A 17,344-nucleotide genomic window follows, 5' to 3' on the forward strand; every position below is an offset into this window, starting at 1 on the left:
ACGAGACGAGTTTCAGCATTGAAACAAATGTTAATATCCATCATGGGAAGAGACCATGTTAGAAGGCTATTTGGATCTCAGAGTACAATTCTGATTTTCAAGTAAAACTATCTGACTCCATCTATTGAATAATAAATAGCCTATCACTATAGTTTCAACCTAATCGAAATGTTTTCGTCCAAAAAGCAAGTTTTTTTCTAAAGTTAATTGGCGAAATAATTATTTGATAATATTTTCGTGTTAAATAAGTTGTATTACAAACTTTGTTTTTTTGTCAAAAACAGAGTATAAACGATTTACATTTGATTAAATTCATTTTAAGATCAATAATAATAATAACAACAACAGTAAAATTAATATGAAGTCACTGGCAAAGACATAAACTGTCCCGTTATTTATTATTTACCGTCAGAGGCTCTGTTTCTGTAGCGTAGATTTTACTTTAAAACAGTGCTGTTCTACTTTTTGCAAATATAAATTAAAATGTGGATGAACAAGCACATAAAACCATATTGAAGGCATTTTATTCTTGTAAACTTAGATAAATGGAAAACACCCAAGTTTGACACACAAGTACATTCCAAAAATATTACAATGTCATGAAAAATCTACCAGGAAATGTTAGCGCACTCATGCTTCCTTCTGCTGACAAGCTTCATGGAGATGCTGATTTCGTAACTTACCCAGCAGGATGTGGTACCTGCCCACACTGCCTAAGGTGCCAACAAAGCTGGTTCAGTGACCAGCAAGCTGACATGATCAGATCCCCATAGAGAACCTATGGAGTATTGTCAAGAGAAAGATGAGAGAGTCCCAATCAAATTACAATAAATTAAGGCTTTCATTTTTTATTTCACTCTGAGTGTCATGAATCTAAGTAATGTTTCTGAACATTTCTGAAAAGAGTGACACAAACCTTTTTCCACAATATTTGAAATTATTCAGAATTACCTGTGGGCAGTGATGTCACTGTGAGATATGACAAACGGGCCAATATTGCAATTTCCATTCCTGCTGTTTTTATTGTTTTATTTGAAAACAAAATCGAGGCAAATAACAATTGTATACTGATCTACTTTGACCACAAAAAAGAAAAATGTCTTCCATTTAGACACACGTGGACCTTGAGAAAAATAACAAAAATAATAGATGCCTTAATGATTTTTATAATTTAGAATTATCCAGATTTGGTGGTTCTGAGATAGTATGAAAGACAGAGTGCAAGCAGAAATAATCCAATTAATTATTCCTTGACTTGATTTAACTGCTGCTGGGTCTGTCATATAATGCATCAAAAACTCATTATCAAATCAGTTGTTTCTTTCTTCTCGTTGAGTTTAAATTATTATTATAAGTAAACTTCCCTGTGAACAATTCTATATAGCAATGCCAGATAAAATGTGACTCTGCCAATGCAGACTTGAATCTGACATAAACTAAAACTAAACATTAGAATGTAAATATGGCAGAATATTGCATAAATGTTATGAATTCATGGAAACCTGTCAAATTTCTGAGAAAAGACATTTTAGGCTTTTGATCCGCCTTGAAAGCAATATCTTCCTTCAATTAAATGTAATTAAATTAAGATATTTATTTCTTATATAGCCCCAATCCACAACAAATGCTTTCTCAAGCTGATTTACAAGAGAAGTTGATCCAGTAACAAACTAAAGTCAATTCAATCCAATTATATAGTTTTAACTGCATCCATTTTACATCCATTTAGATCCTACTTAGTGTAGTCACGGTGAGATTATTATGCCAATTATTAGCGTTTTCTGTCTAAAGAAAACCAGGTAACTGCATCAAGTCTCTGACTTTGCAGCAATCCCTCCTCCTGAAAGAGAACGGAGCAACAGCTGACATTTGATTGCACTCAGGCATTAACTTTTCAGCAATCCTTCATCCCAAACATGCACGGATTGACAGTGGGCAGAAAAAAAATCACTTTTAACAGAAGGAAACCTTCAAGAGAACCACGCTCAGTGTGAAAGGCCATTCCCTACCACTGACTGGGCTTTGAGAAGTCAGAGCATGCACACAAAAAACACTGAAGTCCTGGTTCAGGAGGACTTTCTTTGTTAAAAAGTAAAGAATTTGTCCTGCTAAAGCCTAAGCCTTTAAGAACTCAGGATAATCTAAGCCACTCGATCTAAAAGCTTTATCAAAAAGGAACGTTTTATGCCAAGTCTTAAGAGTAGACAAGATGTCCATCTTGGACTAAAGCTAATTCCAAAGCAGAGGAGCCTGATATCTACAATATCTAGCCTCCCAGTCTTTGTTCAGGAAGTCAGCATTTTATCTTCAGTCTGAGAGGGAAGTGCTCTGTTGTGAACATATGAAACAATCAGACCTTTAAAGTATGTTGGAGCTGTTAAAATTTGTAAAACATTATCTTCCTTCTTAGTTTTCATTTGAACTATTGCTACAGCAATTTCAAAGAGCTGAAGGCTTTTAATAGATTGTTTTGGATATCCTGATAGTAAAGGATTACAATAGTTAATTATTTAAATAATAAGTGCATTGACTAGTTTTTCTGCATCACTCTCCAATGGGGCATGTATAGTTTTAGCAATATTATGGAGGTGAAAGAAGTAAGACCTGTTTAACATGGGATTTAAATGTTCTGGTCAAGAATGAAACCAAGTTTTTTTTTTTTAACAATATTACTGGAAGTCAATGTAATGCCATCCAGAGTAGATTAATAAGATTTTTTTTTTCATATTCTGTCATATCTGAATTTAAAATAAAAAAACCTTAACGTTTTATGTCTCTGAAACATGCCTGTATTCTACCTAACTGGTCTATCATGATTTATGGATAAATATAGCTGATTATCATCACCAAATGTATCCCATACCATCTGGCATTTTTTACCAAGTGGAAGCAAACACTGCAGGTAAAATAATAAACATTTTTCTCAGTAAATATATTTTAATATTTCTATAGTTGAAGTTACTTGAATGGTCTACCTTCACAATGTTCAAGTGAGTCCTGTTGGAACCATAATCCAGGAGAGGAAATGTTATAATTTAACCATAACATGAACCAACTGGAATTTGACAGAAAAAATATGTTAGAAAAAAATGTTATAAACAAACCTGATGCTGTTTCTTGATCCCTGCAGCATGTTTGAGCTTCTGTAGGTTAATATTATTATTGACTGTATCAAATGCAGCACTAATATCAAACAGGACAAGTACAGAAATAAGTCCATTATCTAAGGGTAGGACAGTGTCATTAGAGACATTGAACTGTGCTGTGTCTATGATGAGTTCTGGAACTCTTCAAACTGTGTAAATTCTCACACAATGAATTAAAAACCATAAAAACATAAAGGAAGGTTACATATTGGTCAGCAATTTATTAAGGCATCTTCATCCAGAACAAGTTTCTAAAGAAAATGGTTTAGGTACATCAACTTTAAAAGCCTGTGGTTTATTCTGATTGACTAAAGATTGGTCAAGCACATGTAAAATAGGGGTGGTTGTCAAAAGGTTGGATGGGGTGTAATATATAAATTGATGGTTTAGATAACTTAAAAAGCACCTCATGTTCAAAACAACCCAAACATAGAACAGGTTGTACAGTTATTTATTGGGCTAACCAATTGCAAGTCACTATGTTCTAGAGTGGGCCAAGACGTTTACTATCAATAAATCAAATTGTATTTATAAAGAATTCAACAATGTTCTTGCTGCAGAGAACTAAGTGAATAGACATAAATATGAATCAGTGTAAATATGGCCACTGTACTAAAAAAACCTAGGGTTAATATCATTTCCCTCTATTCATGATGAGAAATATGCTGTACTAGCTTGTTGGCAGGTTATTTATATCAACCTGGCAAGCCAGATTGATAATGTGTGGCACTCTTGGTTTAGTTCTACACATTATTAATCTAGGTCTGCTCCCATTGAATCCATTCGGGGGAAAGGAAGGACATTCAGCAGAACTTTCTGATTTGGCAAAGCGACACCTAGTGCCCTCCTACCAATGTTTTGTTTTAGTCAATCACGGTATCAAATGAAAATCTCGTAAGCAGGCACAAACGTCTTTGCCATTCAAAAATGCACAAAGCGCTTCTTGATGTTCTTCCAAGATAAAGGAAGAATGTGTATTTTAACAACACAGATGTGATAGAGGCAGCTATGGATGCGTCCTCCTGTGCTGCCATGTTTATTTTGGTTCGGCACCTCTTGCTCGTCACAGCTGTATGTCAGGCCTTAAACCATAATACTGGAGGTGATTGGCCGACTCGTGCTGGGTTGTTTCTCAGACTCTTGGAGCAGGAGTGGGACAAGATGGATTCTCGTGTAATTGTTAACTCACAAATACGGTTAGAATTCAGCTTGCAGTCAAGGTTATATTTATATACCACAATAGACAATTTTTCCAGATGAAGCAGAACATGAATAAATGTGTATAGCATGGTTTTCTCTCCAATGTCACAGAGTTCTGCACTACAATATGGAGCCCTGAATTAAATCAGATAAATAGCCTCATAGTGATTATTATGGAGCTAAATCAGGACAGCTAGCAGTTATACTGAAAAAGAGATTTGACATTGTAAAATCAAACATTGAAACACTGAAAAATCAAACATTAATAAGGCAAACATTCTTCTTATTATTAACTTATGATCAAGTCTGATGAAAACCCAGATGTCGTGGAACTGATGGATTTGGCAACCATGGTAGTCCCACGGTTCCACAGTCAGTACATGGACTTAGAAAAGAGCAAGGTAATCAAAGACAGAGCAGGTGAAATTGAATCATTCCTTTGAGGACTAGAGAAAGCTGAAACAGCATCACAGGGTCCAGAATCAACTGAAGACATCCCAACCCCAAGTGATGCAAAGTTGCCAAAGATAACCCTCAGAAGCTTTTTTTAAGAGGGTAGCAGTAAGTGACAGATCGGGACCATCTCCCAGAGAGAAAAGCCAGGCAGAGGTAAACAGCTACCTAGATTGTCCTTCAGCAGATAGTGAGAGTGATCCCTTCGAATGGTGGAAAGTGCACAAGGTTAACTTTCCTCAGGTCAGCCATTTGGCAAAAAAAATACCTGTGCATCCAAGCCACAAGTTCAGCTTTTGAAAGGCTGTTTAGCACAGGAGGTAACATTGTTACCTGTAGTAGGTCTGCACTGAAGCCTGCTTTATTGCCTAGGCTTGTGTTTTTGAATAAGAACCTGAAACTAACAAGTTGTGACATCCAGCTAGATGGTTGTGTTAGTTTTTTCTGGCAGCATTTCATCTATTTTCAGCATTTGTTGAATGCTTTGGCAGTTTACCTCCTTTAAAGGCAACATGTTTTTGTTGATTGTTACATTTACGCTCAAATTATTTGAGAAGTTTTCTTTATATGCAAAGTCAAGCTTTCTAAGTAAACTGCACTTTAGAATTGTGGTGGATTTTAGTTTGTTATGCTATTTGTTATTTACAGACTTTTTCTGGCCAAAAAACTGATGGAGGGTTTTATTTTTATACTTTAAAACTGAGTACTTAATAAAGTGATTCCACTAAACATTACCTGTGTAATATATTCTTAAAGTTTTATGAAATATTTCAAGGCAACATGCTTGTTTCTGTCAAATTCCTTTTTTTTAAACTTTGTTATATAGTTATATTTATCGTTACCACCTGAATACTATAAAATATAATTATATTATATTTGGGCCATGTTGCCCAGCCCTACTCACAATGTTACCACTGATGCTTTCTACCTAATTTAGGCTAGGTAGAAACTAGTCTAAACGTGTACAAGACTTCATTCAATTTGGCCTATTTCTACTTTTTAAGTACATTTTCCATAATAAATTGTTGCTAATTGTTGAGGTTCTCGTTCCAACATGTTGTCTTGAAAAGTAGTTGTAAGTTGTTTTTTTAAGGGTTTATATAAAAGGTTATTGAAAAGCTTTTGTTTAATGTGAATGCCCTCTCTGTCCATCATGGTTGTGCATGCTTATCCATACTAAGGTGAGAAGTGATCAATAGCATTGATCAATCTTTATCAGTCCTTACTGTCTATAAGGCTGTCTTTTAGAGTAATGAGCCTGTCTGCAGTCGTTGGGATAAGAGACCTTGAAGAAGAATCAGTAACAAACTTTTGATCAAGTGTGTTTAATTCGCTACTCTTAGTCAGCAGAGTTCCTACACAGTCTTAACAAGTATGGGATTTGATTTTAGTATTTTCCCAGTCTCAAAATCTATGGGAAAAGAAAAGGGTAGGAAGGGAAAATAGTTGTATTTTCTAGACTTTATTCTCTATCCCATTATCTAAATGAGATCTATCAAATATAACGTGCACCAAAAGAATAAGTGTTTCCGCCTTTGTCAGCCAACCTTGTAAGCCAGTAGAGGGAGTCCAAAGCTAAAAACTAGTCAGTTTTTTTCCCCTGTCCCTTTATAGTAATTTAGATCAGGTAAGCAACTTAGGACTAGCCTTCTCTATTTGTATACTCTTTGGTGAGTTACATGTTTTGTTTTTATTTTAAGGTGGGTGTCATACAGAAAGTGAAAATACAAGTTTTGGAAATAAAAGCCTGCTGAACTTGGACATTGTGCCTTTTCTGTTCTGCAATACCCAGAAGACACTGTGTTGCGTGCAAGTCTTCTAGTGCTACATGGATCAAGTTATTTTTGATAACGGCAAGCCATTTAAAATTTAGAGAATAAGAGGTTTTACTCATGCATTATTAATAGATTCTGTAGGAACTCCAAAATTGGAGCTTAATAAACTCTGCCAGTGCTGCAAGAGGCACACAAAAAATACAAAGTTCTTGTTAATATTTCTGTCTGTCCACTGTTTCTATTCTTTTACTGTAACCTATAAAATACATGTTATACCTGTTTTTTAATAATCAATTTTACTTATATTTTTCACAAACATTTTTGTTTTTCTGTATGTGCACTGCTCAAAAAATAGAGTATGATATCAAGTCAGTTAAATCTCTGGAATATTGATCTGGCCTATTAAGTAGTAGAGGGAGTTGTAAATCAGTGTCGGCCATTTTTATGTAAATGAATTTAACAGCAGGTGCACTAAAGAGGAAACAATAAGATAACCCCATATACAGGAATGGTTTTGCAGGTGAATGCCACCGCATATTTCCCCCTCCTCCTCCTTGTTTTAACTGCTTGTCAGTAATTTTGCTGTAGACCAGGGTTAGTGTCACTGCTGGTACCATGAGGCGCTAACTGGACCCTACAGAGGCTGTGCAGACATTCCAACTCCACCAGGATGGCACACTATGTGTATGCCATTGCCAGACAGTTTCTTGTGTCTCTCAGCACAGTCTCAAGAGCATGCAGGAGATGGGCAGTTACTCAAGGGGAGCTGTACAGGGGTGCCATAAGTTCTGAACCCATCAGCAGAACCAATGTGATAGGAGGAACATAATGAGTACTGCCAGAACCCCACAAAGGGACAATCAGTGGGACACTGGCTTGAATGCCTCTGACCAAACCAATAGAAACAGACTTCATGAAGGAGGCTTGAGGGCACAAAGTCCTCTAGTGGGCCCTGTGCTCACTGCCCGGCACCGTGGAGCTAGACTGGCATTATCCTGAGAACACCAGAATGGGCAGGTTTAGCACTGGCATCCTGTTTTTTTTTCCACAAAGGAGAGCAAGTTCACTCTGAGCTCATGTGACAGACGTGAAAGGGTCTGGGGACAAACATCATGTATATACATCATCCTAAATTATCAATCAATGGGGTACGAGTTTAAGTCTTGCAATATAGTGTGCATTTAAATTGATACCCTTTAATCCAGGAATACAATATGGCAACTGTCAAAGATCTGGTAATGTCGTTTATTTTTGTATGGTGTTTCCTTGAGGACAAAGCAGCTTAATGCTGCAAACTTGGCTGTTGCTCTTATTTGTTGCCTAGATGATGAGCTTTAAAACAAAACTTGGACCCTTTACTGAAAACATTTAAATCTGTGTTTGGACATTTTATGGTGCTGTGGGAAGAACTAAAAATGCACCATAGAGGTAAAAGCATTACCACCACATGGTAAGCATGGGAAACTATGTGATAATCTTAAGTAGTTTGTAGAAAAAAATAAAACTGAAATTTATCACAGAATCAATTATCCTTCATTTAAAGAAAAAATAAATCACCATTCATATCTATTGTTGTGAACTTATTATCACAGTTATTACATCGTTAAGATTTTGTACATAAACTTAAGCAAAAACATAGAAGAAATGTCCTTATAAGGTAGTAGTAGTTTACAATTACCTATTATACAGAATAACCATATGTGTTCTTTATGGAGCAACACAACTCTAGCAACAATGTATTTGCTAGTTTATTAGTTTGGTTGTCTTTTAGAACAGTGGGCCTAAAACCTTTGCACACCTTGTTGCTGGTCAGTGGTCTATACCTCAAAACTGAAATACAGATACGATAACCCATAAAATGTGGACAAGATAAAACATCAGTGCTTGGGTGTTGCAATTTTATGGTAAATTTGGACAGTATATCCTGATGCATCTCAATAATCAATAAAAGGAAAAGTTGAGTAGGTCCTCTGGATGGGTACAATGCTGTTATTGTGAGCATGACTCAGCCCTCTGGAAACAATATCAGAGTACTAACGATTGGTTGGCGGATGGTCCTCTTTCACATGTGAGCAATCAGTTTTGAATGTCACCTTTAGACTTGTTGACCCACTATGCAAAGGTACTGCTTATAAGGCTGGGTTTACCTGTACCTCATCAGAATGAAAAAGTCCCTTAGAGAAGGGACAAAATGTTTCAACAAAGAAGAGCCCGTCTAGAGGACCTACTCAACTGTTTTGGGCAACATACTTTTTACTGCAAAAATGTTCTACTCTACAACAGCATATCCTTTAATGCTACCTGCAAATAGGTTGGTCATCATTTGAAAGGGCTTGCAGCTTTTCTCTTAATGCATAACATTTGTTTAGGTTTAGAAAACAGGGTCAGACCCAGATCTTCTTTACATGACAAAATGGGAACCAGAACAGTCCGACCTGCACTTACAAAGAAGACGTTATACACTTAGGGTCCAAACTAAAGAAAAGAAAGTTATTTTCTTGCATAGTAAACACAGAAACACATTGACCTTCTTCTCATTCATACTTTTTTTTATTGAAATGGCAGCACAAGCCTGTACTTGTCCTGATGCTATTGGGTCTTTTGTTGGGCCAATGCTAACTATGAGCAAGTTTTTTGTGTGTTTTATTGTGTAAGCTCTGGTACAGCTCCTGATTGGCTTGTTTTCTATTTATCATTTTTAGTATTTCTAAAAAAATTAAATAAAAATAAAAACTGTTACTGTGTAGTTCCACTGGATTCTGTTCATGGCCCTATTTTATTTTTTTATTTTTTTGCTGGTGGCATTTATCTTTTTATTACTTTAAGTTACTTGTCCAAAATGCAGATGGAGGGATTTTAAGTAGATCATCCAACTACTCCCATGTCACACCTTTACAGATCATTCCACACCACCTTCATGTTGAATACAGATTCAAATTTAGTGCTAGGGCACAGACCTTTAATGTACTATGTGCTGATGCACCTTTATACATTTCTGATTCCTTTGGTTGTTTGTTCCCATCAGATCCCAAAAGTCAACAGATCAAATTCTGGTCTGTGTCCCTAAATTAGGCAACAAGAAAATGAAGGTAATTGAGTCAATACAGTTGAAATCCCTTTGTTCTGGACCTTTTTGCATAGTCATTTATATTTTATGAACAAGGTAGACTTACCCAAAAAGCAACTCAAGACTCAGCTGTTTAAACTGGCAGATAGGTAGCTTTGTTTGTTATTTGAGTTTAACCTAATTGTCTTTCAGTTGTTTTGATTGCTTTTTTTATTTAATGTATTACATTTTACCTATATATATTTTAAACTATTCTGCTTATATGTATTTAGAAAACACATAGGCTACGAACTTGCTTACTCACATATTCTTAGGCACTAATGAGTTAATGATTCCTGGCTGAAAATCACCAAATACTTATAAATTTCCACACTTGCTTAAAGATAGATGGAAGAGTAACAGTAACTTTCTAGTTTGGAAAAACACATACTGACTGATAGAAAAAAAAAAAGAAACATGACACAGAGCCGAGAGGGAGCAATGAGAGAAAGAAGAAGATGGGTGGTTTGAAGAGAGAAGGATTCCACTTTCAGCATGTCGTATATCTCCATCTTTTTCCTGCCTCCATCTGGAGAGGCAGAGCGAGCGAAAGATGTGTGTTTGCCCTTGCTGGTTGTAATGAAGCCGCTGAAGGATAGATGACTGACTCTAAGGTAGGCAGAGGAGAATCACACAGCCCGTCATCACTCAGCTGACCCGAGTGTGTTTATGCATGTGCCAACAGAGACTGATGCTGATTATATAGGAGACCAGTTGAAAAGATAAAGGTATCACCAGGTAGACAGGGGAATGGAGAAGAAGTGCATGCGGTCTCTGTGGTTAACATGGGCTCCTGGAGGTGTTCCTGCATGCTCCGCTGCTCGTTGTGCATTTGGAAGTATATGCACATAAATCTGATTTCAAGACACGCAAGTGTGCACTTTTCTCTGTGTGTGTCCGTTAATGCATGACTGCGCAGGTTTTTTTTTTTTTTGGCAAGTACCAATTGAAACATGCACCTGTGAGCATGGAGTGTACAGTATATGTGTGTACGTAAGACACAGAGACGGATAGAGGCATCACCACACCTTTGAGATGCTTGGCACCACGTCAGCACTTCTGCAGTTTAGCCAAGGACTCCTGAGCAACACATACATCCATCTCCATGATTTGGAGGAAGGGAAGGGAGATAGGAGGAGAGCTAAAAACAGGGGGAAAAACAGTGGCGAATTTCAAACTTTTCCCTTCGACATACCTGGGAATAACTCTGCTTGTATGGCAGCTAGAAAAGCCACATCATTTTATCACTTGATTGTGACACTCCAAATTACATTTGTATAATGTCATTATTTCACTATTGTATTTTCAATTATTGCGGGTATTGAGGATTTATCTTCCTTCAGATGCAATACCAAAGTTGAACATATTTGTGAAATTATCCAATGAGAACACACCTTCTGTTTTTTTGGTTCTGATTTATTAGAATTTATTCCACTGACCTTATGATCAACACAAATGATGTAACCTACACATATGTTGGCAGGGCCACAAATTCCCAAACATGCTATTAAAGCTATGGTTAGTAATCCTTTTCAGAAACACTTTTTGTTATACTGGGCAAAATGGTCCTTCCATCCTAAAAGTAGTCAATACATTATGTATTCAGAAAAAAGAGGTTAAAAAAATTTTCTCTGTGGGAGCTGCAGGCCTGTAGAAACTTCACACACAACCCCACATTCCTTGTTAATTTCCACTTGCTGGCTGCCTATGCGCACCTCTGGTATTTGTGTATCAGGTAAGCTTAGCGCTTAGCTTTGGTGTTAGCCATTAATTGTTGCTCCGCTTCTCTCACTGTATACTTTGAAGACGGCCAGAAGTTCAAAGTATACGGTGAACCACCAGCTGTGAAGCACAAAGATGGAAGCATCATAGTTGTGGATGTTTCGCTGCAGTAGGGCCTTGCCAGATCAGTATCAGAGGATCTACCATGAATTCTGCTGACGGTGCTTTAGGAAAATGTAAGACCATCTGTAAAAACTGAAGCGGAACTGAACCCTGCAGCATGATCCAAGTATAATCCAAAATCTACCAGTAGGGATTGCTGCAAAGCCATGGACAATGCAGATGACTCTCCCTGTGGCTCTACACTCTTTCATGAGGAGTGAATGCTGCTTGTCAAGACTTGATGCCATCTGCTGGGCTTCCATAGATAGGAACATTTTTGACCCAATCTGTATAATCTGATTGAATTTGATGTTGTAAAGTGCCTTGAGATGGCATGTATCATGAATTGGCGCTATATACCTAAATAAAATTGAATTGAATTGAATTGAAAACCAGTGATACCAGCATCATACTGAAGTTATTTTAGGCCAAGGGGGTAGGACCCAACCTTACTTGCAAGATTAATTCTTGTGCCTTCAGAAACACGAGAATCCATCTTGTACAGCTCAGGTTGTGGAAAAAAAGAAAAGAAAAGAAAAAGCTGAGTTTAGCTTCACCGACCAGAAGCAGAATTATCAAGGTTAGTATTACTCTAAAAAAAACCCTCAAGCTTCAAGCTAAAAGAATGTAAATGAAAAACGGTAAAGAGTATAAAAGACATAATTTACTTATGTATTTTCCGCCTGTTTTGTTGGAGGCTCCGTGTTTTTATCAAGGTGGGATCAAACTGCCCATTCAGTCTCAGTAATACAGCCATGGCAAAGATTTTTGCTAAGCAATAGTGGTGAACCAGAAAACAGTTAACAAGTCACAATTCAGTTTATTTATATTGCACAGATTTTTAACAAATGTCATGTTGCATACTTTGGTGGAAACGTTATTTTCTGTCAAAAACCTAAAACGGCCTTGGCCTCCAAGTTACCCAAACCAAAATTAAATGGGATATTAATACAATATGTGGGACAAACATGTCTGATACACGAGGTGTCATCTAAAACTTTTTTGAATAGGTAAAGAAACTGCCTTATATCTTGATGCCAGATAAAATATCACACCTTCAGGGGCACAGTGAAATTCATACCTTAACAGGTCAGGACTGTTTTGGCAGCAAATGGGGGGAATAAAACACTATTAGGCAGATGGTCATAATGTTATGCATGATCAGTGTGTATATATTTGTGAATAATAATAATTATGTGAAAGGCATGCTATGTTAGAATGCTTGTATGTAATTTTTGCTGTAAAATGTATTCACTTTTGGTCTGAAGTTTGTATTGAGTTCTCCAGAAGTTTAACAAATGAGATTTACTGAAAAACAAAGGCTTTTAGCTTTTCTATTTGTCCACCCAGCTTGCTAAAAAAGACTTTTGATGTTAAAGGGTGATCTCGATCAACAACTGAAACATTTGAATCAAAGCCATTCAGCTGATCAATACTTTTTCTTTTTCATCTTTAACTTCAATGTTTTGGCTCTGTGTAATAAGACTCAAGTATAACAAAGATTGGTAACAAAAGAAGGAAACCTTTGTCAATCTGTCTTTGAACAGGATATAAAAGGTTATGAAGCTGCAATTGGCAACGTGAAATGCTCTCAGTGGAATCCCAATGACTGAACAGCTTGTACAGTAATATTCAATAAACTAGAATAAGCATTCTAGTGAGGCTTGTTTGTCAGATAAAAAAATAACCTTTAAGCAGGTATTAAACCTATGTTTCATTGAGTCCACATTAGATGTGTTTTTTATCAGCGGTATCATAATTAATAGAAATAAAGGCTTGAAGATATCAGTCTGTGAGTAATTCATCTGTATAATGAGTTTCACTTTGTGAATGACATTTCTTAAATTAACAATTTTTTCAACAATATTCTAATTAACTGAATGGGTCTGTGTTCTCCTCAGCTGTTTATTAGAATACTTTTTCTGACTTTAGGGTGAGTCACTGTAACTCTATTCCCAGCAATCACGATTGATCTTAAATACCTGCGACTGTAGACACATGTATCATGTTGACAATGTTGTCAGCTTGAGTATGAATCACAACCTTCCACATGCCGCCTTCACTCTGTAACACCGACAGCTGTCATTCTGCCTTGCAGGTAAATAAAAAGTAAGGCAAAATATTGAACTTGAATTCCAGTGTAATTAAATCATGTTGAAAGTTACAGTCAGGGCAGCTTTCTTCATTTGTCATTTGTTTGGAAGATATGCAAGATGTGTAGTACAACCTAAACAAGTTTTATTTTAATAATATAAGGCATTAGTGGGAGTAACACAGCAGGTTTTTAGAATAATCCATAGTATCTATGTGTGCACATGTAGCCGACCGAGTTTGTCATTCCTTATATGAGTGCGATATAAAAAGCTGAAAGTGTTCCTCGTATTCCTCATGAGGTACATGGCTAAAACAAGTGTCTCATTTATCTTATTTCAGCCAAAGAGAGCAAGACTGGTTATCATGTGGAAGGAAAAAAATATATTATTATTTTGCAGTGAACAAAAGTAGCTTAGATATTGAGTTTATCAAAAAAAAAAACAAGATATTTAACAGGGTTTGGTTTAACTATGGAGAGAGTCAGAATTGCATCCTGGGATTGATGTTGGCTATATTTGGGAACAAAGTAAAAACACAACACAGTCCTTTTATTCTTCTTCTTCTTCTTCCTCTGCTCTCCAGCCTGGACCCACAGAAAATGGTTTTATTCAGTATGGACCAAAAAACTGTTTATGGAGTCTGCTCAAAAGTAATGACTCCAAGACACCTTGAAAACCGCGCAGTCTGTGTATGGATGGATAAACTTGCTGGTAGAGCACCCCAATGGAGGACTTTATACAAACCTCCAATTAAAAAGCGAACAGGTGATCTCAAATGGAGGATTTTACCTGGTGCCATCGCCTCAAATACATTTTTATTTGTTATTAATCGGGGTGTTTTAAACGAGTGTCTTTTCTGCAGTCTGTCTGAAAACGTTTTTCATGTTTTTATGGACTGCATCAGACTAAAGACCGTTTTTAGCCTTTTAACAAAATTTTTTTTGTCTTTTTGGCACAGTTTTTACAATTTCTATATTTATTGGAGCAGTGTACCAAAATAAAAGTAATAAGGCAAAAGCCAGACTTTTAAACTTTTTAATAAGCGAGGCTAAAATGGCTATTTATTTGTCCCGTAGAGACAGACTGCAGGGGGGACCTCACCTTGACGCTGTGGCTCTGTGGAAGTGCAACCTTAAAGCTAGGATTAGGCTGGAGTTTCACTTCCACAGAGCCATGCAGAACATGGAAGAATTGATGCAGTTGTGGGGTTTTAGCAAGATTTTTTGTGAAGTGTCTGAAAGAGGAGAACTTCAATTTAACAAGTTCCTTATTTAAGTATTTTAAGTAAATTACATCATTTTTTTAACTAAATTGTTTAATTGTTTCGCCTTTTGTAAATAAAGTTTTGTTAAAAGTCAAAAAAGTCTTCTTCTTATCATCATCAGTAGTAGTAGGAGGAGGAGGATTAGTATTATATGTATTATTATGATTGGTTTTTGGTTTTGAAGTTGTTGTGCACAAATTTAAAACAGAATTCAAACTAAATAAACAAAATTTCCAAATGTGTTTTTAATTGTATTTTTTTTTACTATTGTTTTGTACTGTATTATTATAATTGTATTATTTTTATGAGCACACTTTAATGTTGATTCCCTGTAAATGTTACCCCTGAAGGACAAGTAGTGGATTATTCTATTCTATTCTAAAAAGCTGGCAACAGCGCAGGGTTGTAATTCTCATGCTGTTCAAATATTGTACTCTAAGCAGTTTAATATGTTAAAATACAACATGTCATTGACATCAGACAATGACAGCTTTGCTGTTGTGTGGCAGCATTAGTCATGTACTGTAAAAGCAATTATGAGTATTATTTTTCTCATCGATGCTACTCCTGAAATATTTCCACTTGGTGATCTGTTAGACGCGACACTTTATGGGCTCATTAATTCATGCTCCTGATTTTTCAATTGCAACTAACATTATTGTGCCCTTGGGTCATAAAATAAAGCACATACAAGACCCTAAACAACGTATTGCATTCTTTGTTTATTGACAGTTTTACATATGTGCATAGATAAAGTATAAACATGGTATGCAGAGTAATGTGGTGATGCAACATACTATTTTTACAGCATTAGACTATTCAAAATTATATGTTTCCTTCTTTTAGCAAATGAATACTTGAAGGTTTGTCAAAGGTTTGAAAACCCAGTTGAATTTTTTTTCTTCCACTCCACAATTAAGCAATACTTTGTTTTTGTTTTTTAGTTGAAATCCTGCTAAAATACCTTTGTAGTGTCAACAAAATCAAAATGTGGATAAATTCAAGGTACTTGTATTTTTCCAAGGCACTGTCTTCCAGTGTGTGAAAGCACTGCCTCCTAAAAAACAAACCATCCAGTCATTATGATTATGTGCCCCATAGATGTCAAATTATCTGTCACATCTGATCAAATACTTTTTTTGGGATTGAAACTTCATTTGTCTCAAAATTCAGAATTTGTAGGCGAGATGTTGGCCGTGCATCTTTGTCTTTTAATCCATCCATCCATCCATAGTACACTCAAATCCTGACCACCGTTGCTCATAAGTGAGATCAAACCAAAGTGTATTACTATGGGGGCATTTTATTGTAGCCTTAGGAAATTGAGTTCACTTGTAAAAAAGAGACATCATGTGTTTCCTTTAATAGTGCTGCAAATGGTAAAGTAACTGTGTTATTTATACTTTAACCTTTGCAGAGGCACTTTTTCCCCTTTATCCATAAATGTTAGCGGTCTGGTGTGACATTACAAAAAGATGACATTAACCCAGTTTTAGCTCAGAGGGTGTCCAAGGGTAAACTGGAAAGGGAGAAGGTTTGAATATCAGACAGTAGTTATACAAGAAGAAAAGTGTTTTTTTTTTTTAGCGAACATGAAGCATTCTATCAAAGCTTTTAACTAATGCAGCTCATCTGCTGACCTTATCAGCCTCACTTTCTGTGAAAGCAAAAATCCCAAATAGTCTTTGCTCATATGAAGAATTTTTAATTCAAATGTCATCTGCTGCACATTGAATCATTTGTGTGGAGCTCAAAGGACAATGTACTAGTCCAGTCCAGTGGCCTGCTGTTGTCTACATTATGCTCCCGTTTTCAACAACTTCATAATAAGATGCTTTCATTTTGCTGCCCTGTTTTGAGGCCGTACTTTGAAGCGCTGAAATTCCCAACGTACAATTATGTTTTTATCTCCTGCTCATTATTTTACACACACAGGCAAACTGTTTCGCAGACGTAGAATAAGAATGCAGTAAGCATACCAACAATTACAGGAAGTATCTCTCGCTCTCTCACTTTCTCTCTCTCACACACACACACACACACACACACACACACACACACACACACACACACACACACACGTACACACACACACACACGCAGAGTCTTTAATGTTTATCTCACCCGTAAAGACCTGAGCTTTTTGCTTCAACAATACTGATCTAATTCATCTGAATTCAATGATTTCTCCACACTCAGCTCGTCTGTAATTACACAATTTTCACTGCTGACTCAAATAATTAATCTACATCTATAGTTGTCGTCTTCCCTGTTGCTGGCTGGTAATAAATCAAATTACCATCCAGTATTCTTCACAGATGCAGTCAACGAGGTGGATGTATTGTGACTCTCTTATTATCCATATATAGAGTTAGCAGCCATGGGCTGAATAAATGGCTAAATTGGGCAGCTTTATTCTCCAG

The sequence above is a fragment of the Fundulus heteroclitus genome, chromosome 3 (assembly GCF_011125445.2).
Source record: "Fundulus heteroclitus isolate FHET01 chromosome 3, MU-UCD_Fhet_4.1, whole genome shotgun sequence".
Lineage (NCBI taxonomy): Eukaryota > Metazoa > Chordata > Actinopteri > Cyprinodontiformes > Fundulidae > Fundulus > Fundulus heteroclitus.